This window comes from Danio rerio, chromosome 23 (genome assembly GCF_049306965.1).
Source record: "Danio rerio strain Tuebingen ecotype United States chromosome 23, GRCz12tu, whole genome shotgun sequence".
In the NCBI taxonomy this organism is placed as follows: domain Eukaryota; kingdom Metazoa; phylum Chordata; class Actinopteri; order Cypriniformes; family Danionidae; genus Danio; species Danio rerio.
Window position 1 is genome coordinate 25243886 of NC_133198.1, and position 21317 is coordinate 25265202.

Consider the following 21317-nt stretch of genomic DNA (forward strand, 5'->3'; position numbering starts at 1 on the left):
TGCAGAAAATATGTTATGCCATTTAACGGACTCTCTTATTATTGTTGCTTTAATCATTGTTGGGATACTCTTTTAAATCTGGAAGCGTTAACAACTAATATTGAAATGTATATCGTTATCATTCTATTTATAAAACAGCTATTGAGATTGTGCTTTTACCATATCGCCCAGCCCTACTCACAGGACTTAACTAGTCTCTCACAGACATCCACTAGTCTCTCACAGGATGTCACAAGTCTCTGACAAGATGTCACTAGTCTCTTGCTACTTCATTAGTCTCTCAAAGGGCATTTAGTCACTCACAGGACACGACTACTCTCTCATTCTGTTTTCTTAATTTATTCTTTTGCAGTCTCTTTCACAGTTCACTGATTGTACTGGATTTTCTAGCCATAACCACTTCAGCATGGATTTTCAATCAGGTTTAGACCAGGATTCTAGGCTGGCCGTTTCAATATTTAGGTGTTTCAGCTTTAAGGAACAGTTTAATCTGTTTTCCCGTGTGGTAATGACCTTCATGTAAATTGCTTGCTGATTGGGTAATGAATACCATCTTGTGATAAACATTTGCATAAACTTGCATACATACAGTATAGAATAGTATGGTATATAATGTATAGTATGTAACAGCTCCTGCTTCGCTTTCTTTAGTACAGCTTCCTATCCTGCAAAGTCAGTGAAAACTGTAGACAGTTATAGTTCACAGTTAAGTATGGTCTGTCAAATAAGAAAGAAATCTGTAGCCGTGATTAACACCATTAATTGAGTAGAATCTGAAATTGTTCTTTAAATTTGATTAGTGGTCTTTTCAGATATCTCATTTGGGTTTTTTAGATTGTGTTTATATTCAGAATATATACTACTGTAACCCATGAAATATGCTGTTTTGAAGATTTCAAATAGGACTAAGCAGTGACCTCTAAAATTTAGGACATTTAGGTTGTTCTCTAATTTTGATCTAGACTGTAAATGCAGACTATTGCATGAAAGTTTTCCATATTGCTGGTTTTTAATATAGCCTCATCTTTGATGTTGATCAACAGTAAAGAAAAAATATGATAGATTAACTAGCTTTAATGAAGTGTGAACTGAAGGTGCATGCTGCTTACCTTAGGCTTGATGCCTAAAGGCAACAGATTTGAGTCAAGGTCTTTGCTGTACTCTGGGTCACCTACATTCAGTAGAGAAAAAAAAAATGGTTTCAGTGGGTTAATTACTGAACCTACTGAACTGTTATCAGCCTTCACTTTTGTTCTAATAACGAAGCTGTTAAACAAAGCTTCTCTTTAACTGAGTGATGGATCTTTTATAAGACTTTGCAAATGACTTGGATTAAGAAAGCTGCCTTTTGTCTCTCTTTGTAATACACAAAGAATACCAGACAAAAAAATAAAACAAGCTATGAGTCAGAATGAAGCTGTGAATGAATTGAAGCTGTGAGACATTATTGGTGCGAGACTCTTTCTCATGAACAAAACACTGCTGTTTTTAGACCGCCTGGCATCATGAAAACTGCAACTACTATCTTGTGACTGATTATTATTCATTTTAAATGGGAAATCACGAGTGTTATCAAGTACAGATGTGTGACACCTCGTACAATAGAATAACTAAATGTATTAAATGAACTATTTGTGAACCAGCTTTAAACTGTATTTTCATGTATGGCTAAATTATAACTTAAAGTAAACTTATTCTGAGAAAAAAGGCCCAATTTTGCCCTATACATCTACTTAGAATTTCAATTGACATATATTTGGCTTATAGTTTTGTTTACTTTTTTAATTTAGTAGCTGTTTTAAAAGTAAATAAAAAAGAAACGAAATGGAACGGGGAACGAAAACTGTTTTTTTTTTTTTTTTTTTTTTGGAAATGTTTATAGCATAGTCGTAGTACACATGAATAATGTTGCACTTAAAGTTAGCTACTTTTCCTGAAAATACTTTTATAGTATATTTTAGATAATAATAATTCCTTAAATTTATATAGTGCTTTTCTGGACACTCAAAATTATTCACACAGCTTTGAAGCTCAATATCTCAGAATCATTCAGAATGCAGATAGAAACTTATAATTCCAAGGTGATGAAATACCTGATGTGTGCTTTCATGGCTCCCAAAAAAAAGCAATCACACACACAAATGGCTACAGCAGGAGCAACCAACCTTAAATAATTGAATAGATGCAACTATCGAGACACAATGTAAAAATTCACTTCTAAGTTAAAGAAGGATTTAGAATGTAGGAAATGTGTTGACTATATTTCAGTTAGAAGCCTGATTTTGTTGCTATAAACAAATAGAATAGCTTAACTGGTAGATAACTATATGCTAATGTTGTTTGATACGTATTAGGGCTTGGTTATTAATTTTTTTTATCAATTGTTTTCCCTGCTGTGTGGAGTCATGTGACCCTGCTCTGCTATGGATGATTTATACTTCTGCATTGAGCTCGCGTATGATGCAGGCTTTGTGCGGTTGCATACCTGTGCATCTTAAAAAAAAAAACTGCATGTTTGCACTACATTGACAATGATTGGAAGCTGTGTCAGAAATACCCTGAGATGGCATATTTTCCATTACAATAAAATTATTATTTACAATAAAATTGTTTGCAAAGCATTCAAGAAATACACTGTTTAAAATATTATTTACAGGATATGCATGAGTTGCATTATTTAGAAGAGATACTGCTGATTTTCCATTTTTAATAAAAAAAAAAACATTAAACATTTTTTAAATTATAATAAAATAAATAATAATAATAATAATAAATGAATAATAATAAATAAATAATTTTGTTTCCAAAAGTGCAAGTTCGTTATTTTCATTATATTTTTATAGGAAAAAAGTGAGTTTCTTGTAGGAAATGTGTTTTAATTTCAGTTGTTCAGCATTAATGTTCACCCTTCATTCAAAAATCACTGACTTGTAATATGAAAATTAAAGTAAATATATACTGTATAGTATTGCGTGTTATGTATAATAAAGATGGTCATTTGAGATTATTCTGCAAGTAATTATATTATGGCATGCGTTCTCACCCCGGATGTAAAGTCTTTTCATTTTTATTATTTTTTTTAGTTTAATTCTTTTTAGTTTAATGCTACTTTTCTTTTTATAATTTAACAAAATTTGAGTACCATGTATAATAATTAGTACATCTGACAATAGAGTATGTAAATTATATGTCACTTAAGGTCATAACTAAGATTCAAATGTGTCTTGAAATATTGTTTGATTGTGCTCATTTAAGTGTTCGCAGTAAACATGCATTTAAAAAAAAATACTTTAACTTTAGTCAAATACATTTCTTTTATTTAGTTCATCAAAGTCAGACAAAATAATACCAAAAGCAAACTAGAGATGTGCTTAATAGTTTGGAATTAGAATTAAGTATACAACATTAATAGAATTAAAGTAAATGAAGTTTAATTAAAATGATACTATAAAGCTGCAGTAAATACATTAAGAATTATTTGATGTTTTTCTATCCCTACAATATAAATAAAAAGAGTTTTTGCAGTTAGTATCGTATTTAATTTTAGTGCTAGTGCAGCAATGTTTAAAGACTATAAAGCCACACATTCACAAAGAACAAAATACTTTGAAACAATGACCCCTCCTTTTGAAACCCAACATTGCCTCTGCTTTCTCAGTAACATCAAACATGTATGGACCTGAGGTGAGGTTATACTATAAATAACCTGGTAATGTAGTTTATTTTAGCACCGTACCTTTGTGGAAATATGTACTTGACTCTGGGGTGGTGCATTTAACATCAGCTGTCTTATTTGAAACGAAAGGCTGTCAAAGAAAAATCAACATCCGTGACACCAATTGTCCTCTATGAGGAGGTGAAGCGGGATAGTGAATTTAAAGTCCAGCTGCCAGCAAAGCACACACACACACACACGCGCACACACACACACGCACACACACACACACACACACACACACACACACACAAGTGATGCTTTCAGTCCATTTACATTCTTTTAGTGTCGAAGAGGAACATCTCTGCGTCTATTTCTGGCTCTAGGTCAGGAATACCACAGATGTTAGTCTGTAGTTTGAATCCTGATAGTATGCCGCTTGATCCATGACAGGATGTTCCTGGAAAGATGGATTGCCATAAAGCTGCAGACTGTCTGACTGAACTTAAACCGCTCTGGAAATATGAGAGTATCTAAACAGCAGCAGGGGAAACATGTAGAGAATAACTGAGAGGAGTAATAACTAAGATGTTTGAGATTGTTTTGATTGAACAACAGTTTTCTTCAGCTTTCTGTTGTACAGTATCACACACCAAGTGGTGTAATCATGTGTGTATCTGCAAGAATTGCAGTTTTACTGTAAAATTCTTAGGTTGACAAGTGAGTGTTGAATCACAACTCCATCTGCTGGTGGCCAGGATTATTTCTAAATCAACTTTCTAAATCATTTTCCACACGCAGATTTCATTCATTCATTCATTCATTCATTCATTCATTCATTCATTCATTCATTTTCCTTCAGCTTAGTCCCTTTATTTATCAGGGATTGCCACAGCGGAAAAAACTGCCAATTTATCCAACATATGTTTTACGCAGCGGATGCCCTTTCCAGCTGTAGCCCATCACTGGGAAACACCTATACACTCTCATTCACACACATACACTACCGACAATTTAGCTTACCCAATTTACCTATATAGCATGTCTTTGGACTTGTGTGGGAAACCGGAGCACCCGGGAGGAAACCCACACGAACACATGGAGCCACACAAATTTGTGTTGCCATATTTGTTACATAGTGTAAGGCAAAACTGAATTTATTAAAATATTAATATATTTTGTCGGTCACTGCTCGCTGTTTTAATGGGATTTTCACAGCATTTAATGTTGGTGTCAAATGTTGAAAAATGGCCCACTTCAGAAACAAATCACTTGCATCATTTATTTATTCATGTGAAAAAGGAAATCAATAAATGCCATTTTACTCTACATGGAAATGGTGGACAGAAATGAATAAAACATCAGTAATAAATATCATTCCAAGTAGGCTATTGCTAATGGGAAATCTAAAACACTTCTATATGGAGATTTCTTTCTTTCTTTCTGTTTTGCAACATATTCACAATTCACAAATTTTTTATGATTACTTTCTCTACTGTCAAAATAATTATTCAAAGATTCCTTGGATTTACTTTTTTTTTAAGTTAGGTGGTTGTAAACAATTTATTTGGGCTGAATTTAAACAAGCAAATAAAGTTAAACATTAATAAATTGTATGTTTAAATTCAACACATAAATTGTTTTTAAAAAATTTTGCAGACAGCATTTTTTTCAGTGATGTGGAATCACGTGACCCCGCTCTCTGTTAAACATTTTTTAAAGGCTTGTTTATACTTCCACAGCCACTTTGCCGCCACATCTGATCTCTGGTCCAGTAGGACGATGGACCTATACCTGAGTCTTACTTTGCATTACATTGATGCTGATTTGAAGCTGCGCCTTGAGTATTTTTTCCAGGATGTACAAGAGTTATTTTATTTAGAAAAGATTCTGCTTCTTTTCTACTTTTAATATGAACAATTATTTATTTTGTTTCCAAAAGTGAAGTGCAAGTTATTTATTTTCACTTTTTGTATTAGAAAAATGTGACTATTCGTTTTAGGTAGCGTGTGTCTTAATTTCAGTTGTTCAATGTTGATGTTCAATGAATAATCATAGATAGATGTGTTTCCTTCAATTATTTTAAAGTCAAGTAATGCACCCTTCATTCAGAAATCTCTTGTAATATGTGGGCATATTTACTGTACAAAACTTGTCCGTGAACTATGAGGGCAGATATATAAAATAAATAAATAAAATAATCATTCATTAATTGTAATCGAGTTAAAATGTTCAATTAATCGAGATTTTGATTTTAGGCCAAATCGCTCAGCCCTAGTGTATATTTTTGGTAACCTATTCACAATGCCGTGTTGTTAAATCTTTAACAATTTTCAACTTAACACAAACCAGATACACCGTAAGTGATGTGTACCACCAGCTGTTCTATGTAATGAGAAGACAGGTGCAAGATATTGTCTTTAACTAAAACTGTATTTTTGTTCTTTCAGAGTTGACAAGACATTTTCCAGAGCCAGGAGTTTGTGGTAAGCACTGTCTTTTTCATTTAACTTAGCCACAGCCTGAAAGAGCTGTTCCAGAAACCACAAGCTTTTATGCTGTTTTGCTCAAGGGTATCAACCTGGACACAGCTACAGAGGAAAGACAATTTTCTGTCTGCTTTAAGTGACTTAGAAGGAAACCATTCAAAGGCACTTTAGTGTTGCAGCTGCGTTTTCCTTCGTAGCACATATCTAGCTCATTGGCAATTTTATGCTGCTGATTTAAATAACTCTTCTGTTCACTGCTGCAGGGTTGCAGCATTCAGAGTTAAATTACGATGAATTTTAAATTGGTCTGATTACTGAGTTTGAACCAGTATTACATAGTATTGATATACAAAATAAATGAATAAATTTATAAAAATCATTAAAATAACTTTTATTTGCAACATGTTAATATACTTTTAAAATTTCCTAAATTAGGTGCGGCGTAGTGGCGCAGTGGGTAGCGCTGTCGTCTCACAGCAAGAAGGTCACTGGTTAAGTTGGCATTCTGTTTGATGTTTGCATGTTCTCCTGGTGTTCACGTGGGTTTCCTCTTGGTGCTCTGGTTTCCCCCACAGTCCAAACACAAGCGCTATATATAGGTGAATTGAGTAAGCTAAATTGTCCGTAGTATATGTGTGTGAATGAGAGAGTATAGGTGTTTCCCAGTGATGGGTTGCAACTGGAAGGACTTTCACTGTGTAAAACATATGCTGGATAAATTGGCTGTTCATTCTGCTTAGGCAACCCCTGGTTACAGTTTTTCTCAGTGGCTTTGGTGCATTTCTCACAACACTATTTACATTTGCACAACAGTTAATGTATTTCTTAAAACAATTACAAACTGCAAAACATAGTTGATAACTTGCAAAAGCATGGCACATGCTTAAAATGAATAGCTCATTCCTCAAAAGCAAGTATTCATGTAAATCAAAGTGTCAGTGTCATCAAGATGAAAAGTCCTGACACCATTGTTTATGAACAAGATAGTCAAATGGCTTTGTCATGTTTTCATTATGACAGTCTACTTTGTTAATTTTTTTCAATGCAAAAAAGTCAGATTTTGGTGACACTTCCTGAAAATGCTGAAGACAGCACTACACACTATTTACACATCCATTTGAAAACTACAGTCAAGTTATATATTACTGTATTTAGTGAGGTATCTGAGTACAAGACACTGAATATATATGTTTCACATGTTTACTGCATTTGCTCTTTGCAATTCTAATTTATTCACAGCATTGTGCAAACGAATACATACACCCTTATTTAAAACAAACAGAAACTTCCTTTGGGTAGAGCTGTGCACAACTGTAAACAATATTGCAGTGCATATTGGAACTGAACCTACAGCATACACAGATCTTTAAATGATTTATGAAATTGTTTAATTTAGAAGACATTTTCAGAAAAAAAATGAATAAAATTAGCTTGACATATTTTGACAACCACTTCAACATTTTGGACGTACAGTAATGACTCAAGTTATAAAATGAGGACTATTAGTTTTATATGGAATGACAATTCAGCAAGTTAAGTTAATTTTGTCTGTCATGACATAAGCAAATGATAATGTTATGAAACAACAGAGTTTTATGAAAGCAATTGATGCATGTCCAAAGCATTTGCAATGTGTTGGAAGGAATGAGAAACTGCCACTATGATGTGCACAAATGGCTGTTTTGAGAAATACTTTAACTGTTGTGCAAATTTAAATAGTGTTGTGAGAAATGCACCAAAGCAACTGAGAAAAACTGTATTAAAGGGACTAAGCCAAAAAGAAAATTAATGAATGAATGAGTGAGTGAGTTTCTAAATTAAAATGTAAAGATTTCAGCACAGAAAGATTAATAGACTGACTTGTAGATGGATAAACAGACATTTTTAAATGTAGATGAATCGATAGATCAACTATATGGTTGATAGGCAAAATTATAAAAATTATTAAAAATTGCTCTCCTGTTCATTTTGATTAATGTATTCCCAATAGATGTTTAACACAGCAAGGATAAGATCCTATCGATTCATTTCCTTTTTTTATTCTTGAGAACTTTTATGTCCTCAGCCTTATTAGGATAAAAGCTTTGGAATGTGGAAATATACAAATAATTATATATTTTGGGCGATGGAGTAGCGCAGTAGGTAGTGCTGTCGCCTCACAGCAAGAAGGTTCTGTGTGGAGTGTGGAATCTCTTCATTAAACAGCACAGCAAAACATTGCAGGAGCAATAATAATATAGTTAAGTATATAGTATAATAATACAATATATAGTAATAAATAATATAGTATAACTTTATTTTATGGATTACCAGAGTCATGGGAAGACAGCAGGGAGATGTAGAATATGAGATAAAGTGATGGATAGACAACTTGATAGACTGACACAGACATACAGACATACAGACTGATAGAGTAGGTTTGTTTGACTATGTTGTTGCACGGAGTGTCACAAAGCAGTCTAGAGTTTGGACAGACAGATGAAATGTTTTGGATCTGGTCAGTGGTTTTGGGATGAGAGCAGTCCGGATCACAGAGGACACGCCGCAGACCTGCTGCCTTGTTGCCACAGCGACAGCAGACAGCTCTGCAGTGCTAGCAGGACAGAGAGGGTGAGGTGCACATGCGACACTCTCACGCCCCGGTCTGTGAGGCTGAGTCTGTGTGTGTGTGTTGTAAAGGCCTGCTCGGGATGCCAGGCACAGATGGACAGCAGCCTGAAGGTCAGTCCTAACCAACCCACAGGATAATCCAGATTCACTGCTCCGACGGCATCCGTCCCTCTATGTGTAACCTCAGGACCTGCCTGCATCAGTCTTTGCCTCTTCAGCAAACTGCCTGCTGAAACAGAGACCTACTACGTCCATCCTTCTTCACCGCAAGGCACAGAGCAATCAAGGAGAGATTTTCAGATTCATGGAACAGTGTTTTGATGGGGATTGAAGAATTTAACATCACGCTTTGGCCACATTTTTATGATTGTACTCGGACAGTTACTGCATTGCTGGAGTTACAGTTTGTTTATGTTTTTCTGACTTTGCGCAGACAAGATTCAAAACATGTTGTCTTTCAACATCTGGACTCATAAGTCTAGAAAAATTGTGAGGATATGGTGATAATTATTCCAAAAGATATGCAAGATAGGAGTGTATAATTTTTATTTGGATTCTTTGATTGAGTCTGAGAGGAAGAAGATACTTCAGGATTGAAGACTCATTAGCTTGTCAGAGAAAAACAGGACCTACACTGTGATCCAGAATTAGGCCGTGTCTGTAGGCCTTTGCCAAGTGGCTGTCTGAAGCCTTCTGTAAGGAAGACGGATCTCAATTAGTCTGGCAGATCCACAATGCCTTGCTCTCCCTTTCGAATCAGGAGGCCGAAGAAGTTCTGGTGAGTTTGAATTCGGGATGTTCTTTCAATAGCTGATCTGAATATGAAAAGAATGTAAATTTTGCGGCAGCGGTGCTGCGAGTGTTTGTTTAGTGGTCATTACGTGTGGATTGTGCTCTTGGACATGGCATACATTAGCATGAAAGGATTTAGATTGGTTTGCTTTAATGAAGGCACCTTGCTTAGCGTCGCAAGGTAATCTGTGAGCAATCCAGCAGAAAGGCTTCAATATTCTACAATGATGCTGCATTAGAGGAATGGTGCTGCCTGCTGAGTGTGAATCAAGACACTTTTATCTGTTGATAAGGCATCTTTATCTCTCTGTCTCTTTTACTCGTTCTTTCGCCTATCTCTCTCACATTCTCACATTTCTCTCTCTTTGGATCATAAGAGCAATCTAGGTCACTGTCATTACGTGCAGCATTAGCTTAAAGGTGGAATCAAATTGTCTGGCTGGCATCGTTTTCATTGATGTATTTTCTAAGTCTGGACCGGGTGGACATATTAAAGAAATTCTCTTTTCTTCAAAGCCAGATATCTTAATTTGTTCACAGTCTTGATAATTGCTACTGTAGGTGCTACGCATGTGGTATTGTGTCAGGGGCATTTGTACTAAAAAGAGGATCTGATTGGATGAATAGCTGAATAGTGCAGGATGAGTCATCAATGTTTTATATTCCCAGAAGAGACCATGTACATTTTAGATGTGCATTTTTTGTGGTTTCCTCTGACTAGCAATCAGTGTTACAACTGAAACAACTGAAAATCAGTCCAGTTGAAACTTATTTTAACTGAAGTAAAGCTAAAATACAATATACCCATTAGATTAGATTTGCACTATTGACCTTATTCTCTACAGACGAGCGGGCGCTGCCATTTGAATCTTTTTAGCACGAGACTTCCGGTCTCATTCACTTCCATTCATTTTTAGACATTAAAAACTGCTCGTTTCGCTGTTTGATGTTGTAAACTGATAATTCCTTGTTATATTATTCTACTTGGTCTGTATAGTCATGCAAACATTTGTTTGTAGAGCAAGTAGTTTGACCGTTTTTTGCCGTTTATTATTCCTTGTCATTTCTCCCATAGGCGACTGAAACGGAAATTCTAAGACAATCGTGAAAACAGGCGCACTTCCGCATTTTAGAATAAGGTCAATATGAAGGAAATAAAACTGTAACATGTAAATACCCCCTAACTTAATCAATTTTAAGCTAAAATGCAAATTATGATAACAAAAACTGAAAAGAATTAAAGCTAGAATTCATTCAAAGTAATAATACATGAAATACAGTAAATAAGGCTAAAGTACACTGTTGTTAAACTGTTAATAACACATAATAACACATAACACATAATAAATATCTAAAGAACTTACATTTTCAATAAAATTGGGAATTGTTTACTCAAAAACCAAAATTGTCACGTACTTACCCTGATCTGCACAACTTCACTGAGAATTTGATCCATTGAAATTTTCGTCCAGTTGTTTTTGACACCTTGAGCCCTATCATACACCCGGCACAATAAGGAGCAAGACTTGTTTGGCTTGATTTGTTGCTACTTTCAGACCAGTGCGACCCTAATTTTAATGTTTTGTGCCACCCTGTTTAAATAGCAAATCCATTTGCGACACTTTGTGGACTCATGGGTATTCCGTTCCAAAAAGGAGGTGTGTTAAGGCGCATTCTTGGCACGTTGCTGAAATAACTGAAATAAACCGTGACATTGACAAGTAAAAGCTGGTCTAAAGTGCAGCGCAGAGTGCTTTAGTTTTGTGCCTATGCAGGTTTAAACGCTTAATATACACAGGATGTTCAGCAATACACAAATATCTTTACATATATAAAAAAGGATTAAAATGTTACAAAAATAGTTATTTACTACATAATTATAAAAACCACTACCTAAACCATTTCATGTCCAGGGGGGCTTACTATTTGCATTTGTATAAATGTATTATTATTAGTAGTATTATGTATTATGCATATTTATATTAGTTATAAAAAAAAAAAGAAGAAGTTTAGATTTGTCCAACTCTTGGGTTTTGGAGACTTATCCGTCACTATATCGGACATATGGATATGGACATGTGTTTGGATATAACTTTTGACCAGACTTCGTTATTATTGTTCATTTATTTATTGGAAAGTGGAGCAGTCTTTAGAAATAGTTTTGAAACAAATCTTTGCGCTTAACAAACATAATTAAATATGTAGGCAACGTATGTCAGTGGAGTACGTTTCCATTGTTTCCTCATCCACAAAGGTAAAGAAGGTAAAAATAAAGAGAAAGTAAGGAGGCTAAATGGAAGAGGCTTGTTCTTTATTCTTGCGCTGCAGATGGTCTGATTCAGTTTTTCCACTTACAAAGTTCGCTTAAGAGTTTGTAAATAATGACAGAACTTTAATTTTTAAGTGAACTATACCTTTAAGATTGATTTCAGGTTTTATCCTCTCCCAGCGGGAACAAAAACATGTCAAAATTGCAAAACGATTTTGTCAAAACCTTGATGTCCATTTGACATTAACTACAATAACGGCACAAAAAATGATCATAAAATAAGGAGTTTTATTTATTTGAAAGCTTCAATCACCAATGACAAATTTACACTTGATTTTGTATCCCTACATTGCATGTAATCTACCTTGATGTCAAAACAACATCAAACTGACAAACCTGTAAGCAGTTTTTGACATGTTTTTTTACACCAATGTTATATGTCAATTTGATGTCATTTTGACAAAGTAGTAAATTGACATCAATTGATTAGCATTTTTGTTGTGGTTTTTGTCTTTTTTTGTCTTTTTTTTTTGACGATGTTTTGATATCAAGGTGCCCACTGGGATGGCTTCAGACTCCAAACCTTCCACAATCCAAGCCTTCCTTCTCTAAATAAATGCTCCAGCTGCATGTTTTGCAACTCTGTACAATATTGTCCTCCCCTTCTCAACAGTATCCTGGCCTAATACCTGACCAGCGCTAAATCCGGAAGCACTTAGCAAACAATACAGCACTCAGATTACAGGCTGCTGGTTACACACTATATCTAACCCCATCTCAGGTCAGCAAAACCCATTCAAGGTCCAGAGAGACTCTCTTCTCTTCCTGCAGCACAACTGATACACATGCTGTATATTTTCCCCATTAACTCAGTGGACTTTAGCTACTTGCTTTCATTAATCTCTGAATGACCTAGGGCTACGGGAAGGCGGCTGACATTCAGAGTAGATGTTTGAAAGCAATCAAATGTCTTTCCTGTTGGCCTTTTTTTTACTTCCCTAACATCAAAGAGACATCCCTGGCTTTGATAAAGTATCTCTGAAAAAAAGTGCAGAAATATGTCAGTACGGAGTGGCAACAGTTGTTCATTTTACTCCTCTTTCATCACAGAGTACAGGTGTTACGGTAAGGAGAGACATCTTCCACTGACTTTCCACTTTTAAGCACTAGTCAATCCTTTCCTTTGAAAGTGTGCGGTCCTCTCCTTCTGTTTTACTTCATGTAATTGAGCATGTTTGTCTACAAAAGTTAGCTCAATTCTGCCTGCTGTTGTTAAATGAGAGAGATAAATGGGGGTTGTTTTATAAATAAACACATTGCCTCACCATTGAGAGTAGGTAATGTCTGATGAGACTGATTGAGTAAAAGCATGTCCACCAGTGCAAAGGGCCACACATATTCATATAGACACATGACCAGATTGTTATTAGTACACTGTAAAAAGCAATTAGTTGCCTTTGTTGTTGTTGACTTTACGTAGAAAAAATTGAGCAAACCTGTTGTAACTTTAAACTGTTAGATTGATTTTCTTTTATTTGGTATTAATTTACTTAAAGGGGTGTTTATAAATCTCTCACGACAATTTTTTTTTACGTTAAGTGGCTGTAAACAATTTAATTGTGTTGAATTTAAACAAACAAATTAAGTTGAACATTACTCAATTAAATTTGTTTGTTTAAATTCAACACAAATAAATTGTTTGCAACAGTTCTGCATGCAACACTTTTTTCAGTGTAAATTGTTTTCGTGAATCGAACTAATCGATTTTTACACAGATATATACATACTAACAAATTTTATGAATATTATAAAAAAATATTATTATATTATATGTACAGTTGAAATCAGAATTATTAAACCCTCTGAATTAATTGCTTCCCTGTTTATTTTTCCCCCAATTTCTGTTTAACGCAGAGAAAATATTATTTAACACATTTCTAAACATAATAGTTTTTTTATGATAACTCATTTCTAATAATTGATTTATTTTATCTTTTCCATGATGACATTACATAATATTTTACTAGATATTTTTCAAGACACTTCTATACAGCTTAAAGTGACATTTAAAGGCCTAACTTGGTTAATTATGTTAACTTGGCAGGTTAGGGTAATTAGATCGGAAACAAAATAAAGCTGGAAGGGGCTAATAATTTTGACCCTAAAATGTTTTTTTTTTTTAAATTAAAAACTGTCTTCATTCTAGCTGAAATAAAGCAACTAAGACTTTCTCCAGAAGAAAAAACATCATTTGGGAAATAATTAAAAAAGAAAAAAATTCTATGGGGGCTAATAATTTTTATTTCAATTGTATTAATAATAATAAATCCCATGAATGTTGAAACGATGTGCACCTGGCATGGTGCTATTGCTCATTTTAACACATTTTAGTTTAGGTTCTTTTTGCAGACTGACATTACCAAAGCTTTTTGCATCACTATGCAACACACCCTAAGCAACATGAAAAATCAATATAGTGTCAATATTGTTCCATAGATTATGTATATTAGCAAACTGTTTATTATTTATGTATAATAATAAATAGTGCACTGTTCATTTTTAACTCGCACTCAACAAAACATAAAATCTCAGCAAAACAAAAACATAAAATCTATTGTGTCTGCGCCAGAACCAGGAACATGTGACTTAAAAATAAATAAATAAATAAATAAATCAATTTCAGACAGGAACACACAATTAGTTTATAAGGAATACACTGCTCTTTGAACAAAACGAGCAAATCACAAATCAAACAACATGCATAACCATTGATGTGAATTATAATAATAATTTAGCTTTAGAATGTGGATGCATGAAGTCATCTGCCCTCTAGTGCTGGTGTAGATTTCTCCAATAGTATTTAATCCTCTTTTTGTCTCTCATGTCAAAACTATTACTGAATAATACTGTGAAATAGTGTTATCCTTTAATTGTTTTTTTATTACAATTTGTAAAGCCTGTAGTTTCTGCATACCTACATTCATACTGTGTATGGAAAACAGCAGCTCCTCTAAATCTGTTTAGTTAAACACAACTGCACATGTTTACGAGACAGAATAGACAGTATTTTCATTTTTGTTTGAACAATCCCTTTAGTTCATAAATGTCTCTCTCTTAAAAAAAAAAAATAAATAAAATAAAAATTGTAAGTAAAGCTGCTTTAAACCTATTTTTTTCTATTGTGAAGCTCTTGTTTAGATGTTTAGAAACTTACAGTACCAGCCTGAATGATCTGTTTTCTCAGCCAGACCCTGTGAGCTGCCTCTGTTCATAGCTTTAAAGTAAAAGAACCAGCTTTGTGCTAGCTTGTGTCTATATTTGTTTTTCACAGTATGCAGTCATAAGAGCCACATACAGGTGAGATTGCTTGATCTCTCACACTCCTGAATCTCTCTCTCTCTCTCTCTCTCTCTCTCTGTGTGTGTGTGTGTGTGTGTGTGTGTGTGTGTGTGTGTGTGTGTGTGTGTGTTTGTGTGTGTGTGTGTGTGTGTGTGTGTGTGTGTGTGTGTGTGTGTGTGTGTGTGTGTATTTATGTGAATCTATTGGCTAGAATTTCAAGGAGAAGGGAGGAGAGAGCTGTCAAACTTAATCAGCCCAGACTGTCTCTGTGTGTCTCTTACATGCAACTGTCTGACTAAATATAGCTGCAATGTGACAAGCTAGTCCTTGATTCTCGGAGACAACATTTATAAATGGAAACCCATTGAAATCACACGACACAAAAATGCATATTAAAATGAACCTGCTGCTTGTATGGCAGGTCAAGAAGATTTGCAGAAATATGCACTCTTGAGATGTTCAAAAGCTTTTTGCAGATGAATACACCTCGATGATTCTTTATTAATCACATATTCTGGTTAGACGATTAATTGATCTCGTAAGCAAGCTTGTCTGCATGTTTAATCCATATCTCAGTCATGCATAATGAGAATCTGTGTGTAATGACTGTTATCAGATTGCCTGATAGCAGGGTCTTATCAGTCAAGCACCTTTTAGTGGTGTTTTTTTAATACCTTAGAGGCTAGAGAGGTTTGTAAAAAAAAAAACTATCTGTGAGCTTTGAAAAATATGGGAGAATATAATCAATGAGGGATATTGTCCTTAAAAGCATGCTAACATTAACTGAAGCATGTGCATGCGTAAGAATGATGGAGAGCAGCAATAATCACGGGACGCATGAACATGCTCCCATGGGTTGTAAAAACATGCTTATGTAATACTTTCACAGAGTGAGGTGCTGTAGAAGATTCTTTGACTCGCAATATATGTTTGAAAAAGGAATGGCCTTTCAATTTATTAAAAGCCTGGAAGATGTGTTGCTAGCATTTCTGCAAACTCAACTCCAAAACAAAAAAAACATAAATCTAATAATAAACTCTTTTACTGGTAAGGTGTCATATTCCAAACCTGCCTTTGCAGAATTTTCTCTATTAGATTGACATATGGTGACTTTGTGGCCATTTAACTATAGTGATGTTTAATAAACCACTAATGTTATTTTTCCACTGCAGGGCTTTTTGGTATGGCTCATTTTTGCAGGGTTTTCTACTGAGAATAGCTGATACTTTACTTCCTTTTTAGTAACACCTCGGCCGAGGTTTCAAGTAAGCGTATCATTAAGAAATTATGATGTGTATATACTATAGTTCACTGATTGGCCCACACTCATCAGTTCTGCCATGACAACCAATCACAGACCTTGTAAACATAGGCTCATTCTGAAAACGTATTCCTATATACATTTCTGGAAATCGCAAATTATGTAGCCAGGTGGTCAGTTGGTGCTTTTTTAAACATAATTGGTTGGGTTTAGGAAAGAAGGAGGATGGGTCAGTTGGTCGTTTAGTCTGTCAGTCAGTCGACAGTGGCCTCTGGTGGATTTACGTGAGAAGAGCAGGCGCGAACGACACTCACAAGAGAAATTTGAGATCTCAAAAAGCAATCTAATATTATTTTATGGCCTCTGGTGATTCACGAAAACAAAAGCTGCAAAAAAATTGCTCTTTGTACTTATTTGACGCTCTAGAAATGTACATAGTGGTACATGATCAGAATGAGCCTGGGTTGGACTTTGCAGTCTGCATTTTCACAAGTAATTGATCAATTTGTGATTGGTCAGCTTTGGGATGTTTGTGGGTGGGGTCGAGAGCTCTGTGGAAGATCTCTGAATTATGTTTTGTGCTTAACTCATGATTAAAGTTGTTGAACGTTCATTGGTTCCCATTTCTTTCTATCCTAAATGAGTTTGAGATTGAGCTATACACAGTAAAACATAAAACACCACTAACTACTAGCATTTTGGTAGTGTTGCTACGAAGCAACAAACAGAATGCTGAAGTATAAATGCATCACAAATGCATCAGCTTAGTGCAGGGGATGTGCTAAGGGGTACAGAGATCACTCAGTGCTAAAGAATAAATCAGGTTTAAGAGGAATAAACTGTGCCAAGAAAATCTCCCCCATATCATTACATCACCAGCAGCAGCCTGAACTGTTGATACCAGGATACATGATTTCATTCTGTTTATTAATATTATTATTTGTTTACTATTATTTAAATGTCACAGTCAAAATAAAGACTGATCATTCCAGGGAACCTTTCCCCCAATCTTCTATCTTATTTTGTTGAGCACGGTCAAATCGTAGCCTTAGTTTTCTGTTTTTACCAGACAGCAATTTGATTGGATGGCTCTTTTTCTTCTTCTGTAGCTCATCTACTTCAAGGTTAGACACATAGTGTGTTCAGAGATGCTCTTCTGCAGGCCTTGGTTATAAAAAGTTGTTATTGAGTTAATGTAGTCCTTCTCATGCTGGATATTCTCCTCTGACCTCTGGCATCAACTAGTCATTTTTCCCCACAGAGCTACTGTTCACTGGATATTTTTTTTTATTCATTCTCTGAAAACTAAGTTATGGTTATGCATGAAAGTTTAACATTTTTGAAATACTTGCACCACCCCATCTAGCATCAGCAAAATGGTGACCCCCATATTAATATTTTGTGTTCAGTCAGAATTTGTATATTTGAACATGCATATTTGCAATAGACTTAACTGTTTTTTACTTTTTATTTTTTTGCAACTATCCCTATAGATCCTTATGTAGGAATAGTAAAATTCTTGTGAAATGATGAGGGCCTGTGCCTGGGGATGAGCAGCTAGTTTATCACTGTAGATAGCAACACTCATAAAAGTATTACCCGAGCATGCTGTGATGTACATGTTTTCCTTTCTCAAGCTGAAGCTGGCCATTTGGGTTTATTCCATCAAAATACCTTCAGGGTCAGAGGCACCATGGGGTATTCTGATGGCAGAGACATGGGGAGATGAGAGGCTTGTCAGATTGATGTGCCATGCATCAAAGCTCAGTCCAGGCTCACTTCTGGAGGTTCTGGCAGGCAAACACACAATCGGTCCACTCATCTGACCCATTACAGACGCGGTAGGCAGGCAGCTAGTGGAGGGCATTATCTGAATTCACAGAAAGAACATGTTGTGGTGGTATTGTTGGACGCCGATAATAAAAAAGAAGATTGTTTAGTCTTATACTAAATGCTGGGATTTGTTTTGATATTATATTGATATTATGACATATATATTCTAGTTGGTTATTTGGAAAAGTGGCTAGAGGTAGATTTTTCAATGAAGCTGAATTCCAATCTTCACAAACACTGCAGAAGACCTGTTGGAGACAAAATTTTTACAGAAATCTGTCAATTTCGGCGAAGGAAAAATAATGGTTTGGGCTTACATTCAGTATGGGGTGTGTGAGAGATCTGCAGAGTGAATGGCAACATCAACAGCCTGAGTTACCAAGACATTTGTGCTGCCCATTACATTACAAACCACAGGAGAGGGCACATTCTTCAGCAGGATATCACTCCCTCTCATACTTCAGCCTCCACATCAAAGTTCCTGAAAGCAAAGAAGGTCAAGGTGCTCCTGGATTAGCCAGCCCAGTCACCAGACATGTACATTATAGAGCATGTATGGGGTAAGATGAAGGTGGAGGCATGGAAGATGAATCCAAAAAATCCTAATGAACTCTGGGAGTCCTGCAAAAACGGTTTCTTTACTATTCTCGATGACTTAAGTTATTTGAGTCATTGTAGAGATGTATGGATGAAGTCCATTATTTATGTTAAGTGACAAAACGCAAGCAAAATGTAAGCAAAGTCAGACCTCCTAATTAAATAATTAAAAATCAAGGGATGATCATTTTATTTTGTTAAATAAGCGTAATCTAGAGGCCTTTGCCTTTTATATAAGCCACTTCTGATACCAAATGATCAACTAGAAGTTATTATTTGTTGTTCCTAAAAATTAGGTAGGCAGCATGACTTTTGTCAAGTCGTGTAGATATTTATCAAATCAAATCCCAGCATTTAATATAACACTAAACAACCCTTTTTAGCAACAAATTAGTTACTGTAATTAAATTACTTTTTTACTGACGAAAGTAAAGTAAATATATATATATTCAACAGTTCTATATGAAGCAATTCTGAGAAGCAAAAGCAAAATATATTTAGCAGAATAATTCTATTTTCAACTAAATAACATTTGTCATTTATAAGACAACTGCATATATGGTTAATAAAAAAATAGAGAAATTCATTCATTCATTCATTCATTTTCTGCCGCTTTTCCGGGGCCAGGTCGCGGGGGCAGCAGTCTTAGGAGAGAACCCCAGACTTCCCTCTCCCCAGACACTTCCTTCAGCTCCTCCGGGGGGGTCCCGAGACGTTCCCAGGCCTTGAAGAGTATGCGCACTGCGATTTATGTTGATTACTATTTAGTGAAGAAATTTAAGTAATCTAACCAAGTGACTTTTCAGACTAAGTAACGCGAAAGGTCATTTAAATAGTTTAATGGTAATTTGCAATGCATCCAACACAGAGAGGACACAGTTTTCTTTAATTTCATATTATTCTTTAATATTATATACATCCAACACTTCCAAGATTACATCCAAGTTTATACTCTGCTTGTCCGTAATATATTAACCACACAATTTTGTTTAAAATGCAAAAATATCTCTTGCATCTCCTGTGGGTGCATCATAGGACATTGATGAAGTTCCCAAACATTAAGATCCCCAAAATGGTGTTGCTGTTTCTAGACTTGACAGGTTGAGGAATGTCAGTGTCAAAAGTAGCCAGCTTAATATCAGAGCAGCAACCAGAGTCTGTCTGAGACACCCTTCTTACTGTCATCCTCTTGGGCCTTCATTTCTGCTATTACAGGAGCCGTCTGCAGTAACCCGATAGGTTTATACTTCTTCTAGTTTTCTTCAGAATATGCCCACTTAGAGTAGATTTCCTCAGACAGTTTGCATCAAAAGAGATATTTGCAGAAGTCAGAATTTAAATCTCTAAATGAGTTGCGTAATGTATTTTTAAATGCTTGTTGTCAACTTAAAGGCATTACAGTAGGAGTTAATCTGAGATGCCGCTGCTTGAGTTTTTACAGGGCCAGCTGGAAGCAGGTGATGTACAGCCTCTCCCCATCTGTGTCCTCTTGGCACGGGTCATTCGGGTTCTCAGCCTGTGAGCCAGAGAGACAAGGAGAGATTTTAATTGCTGTAAATGGTGGTTTGGGTTCGTGGGTTCATCAGACACCTCATTCTCTCTCTTGCTCTCTCTCTCTCTCTCTCTCTCTCTCGCTCGCTCCAGCTGAGAGAGGCACTGAGTCATGCTACATGCTCTGGAGTTCATATTCTCTTTTTGCAAAAACAAAGATATTAATAACTGCACAGCAGTGGCAGGGGTCTGTTCAGTAATTATGTGAAAGGTTCATCAGGGAAAACAATGGAAGCCAAAGAATGCAGTGTAATTATGCACAGTTAGAATATGCATAACTCAGATTCAAATGACAACTGGACGAATTAGACAAATGCCATAGACAGGTAGCATGAGGTTTGTTGCTTGGTGAACATCAAATTGAACATTTCATTAATTTCCACAAACTTTGGCAGTGTTGGACTGAAATATGAACAAAGTATGGACGAAAGACATCTCAATGAAACCAAAAACAAGACATGATATCACACGAGGTGATCACAAAAACAACTGAATTCACAAGCATTATATTTACATTAATTTTGTTAAATAATAAATCTTGCAAAGCAGATTTGCCTTTGATTTACCATTATAGCTTTTATCAAGATGTTCATGAGGTCTAAAAAGTCAAAAGCAGAATTTTATGGCCTAAAAAGTCTTAAATTTACTGAAATGTTGTGTTGTAGGTCTTAAATATTTTTTAAACAGGTCTTAATTTTATGTACAGCACATGTACCCAATCTGGCTATTAACATCCATACAATCACCAAGAATCCATCTCAGTATACTTAACTTTTTACCACAATGCTTTAATTATTTACCTTACAGTAACATTCTCCCTGTATTTACTGCTGAGGACACAGACTTGGATAATTATATTTTTGTGCATACATTTTTGTTTATTATAAGTTTTTTTTTTTTTAAAGTTATGTTGATGGATGT

The 21317-nt window shown here is 35.3% G+C and overlaps 1 protein-coding gene across 1 annotated transcript in view; it reads left to right on the forward strand.

Annotated features, from left to right (window-relative positions):
* Positions 1-6101: 6101 nt before the first annotated feature.
* The window catches only part of rap1gapa (RAP1 GTPase activating protein a), a gene marked incomplete at its 5' end in the record, with an annotated part of 113943 nt that continues 98727 nt past the window's right edge, over positions 6102-21317 (forward strand). The window contains 1 exon segment of the mRNA NM_001123053.1: positions 6102-6141.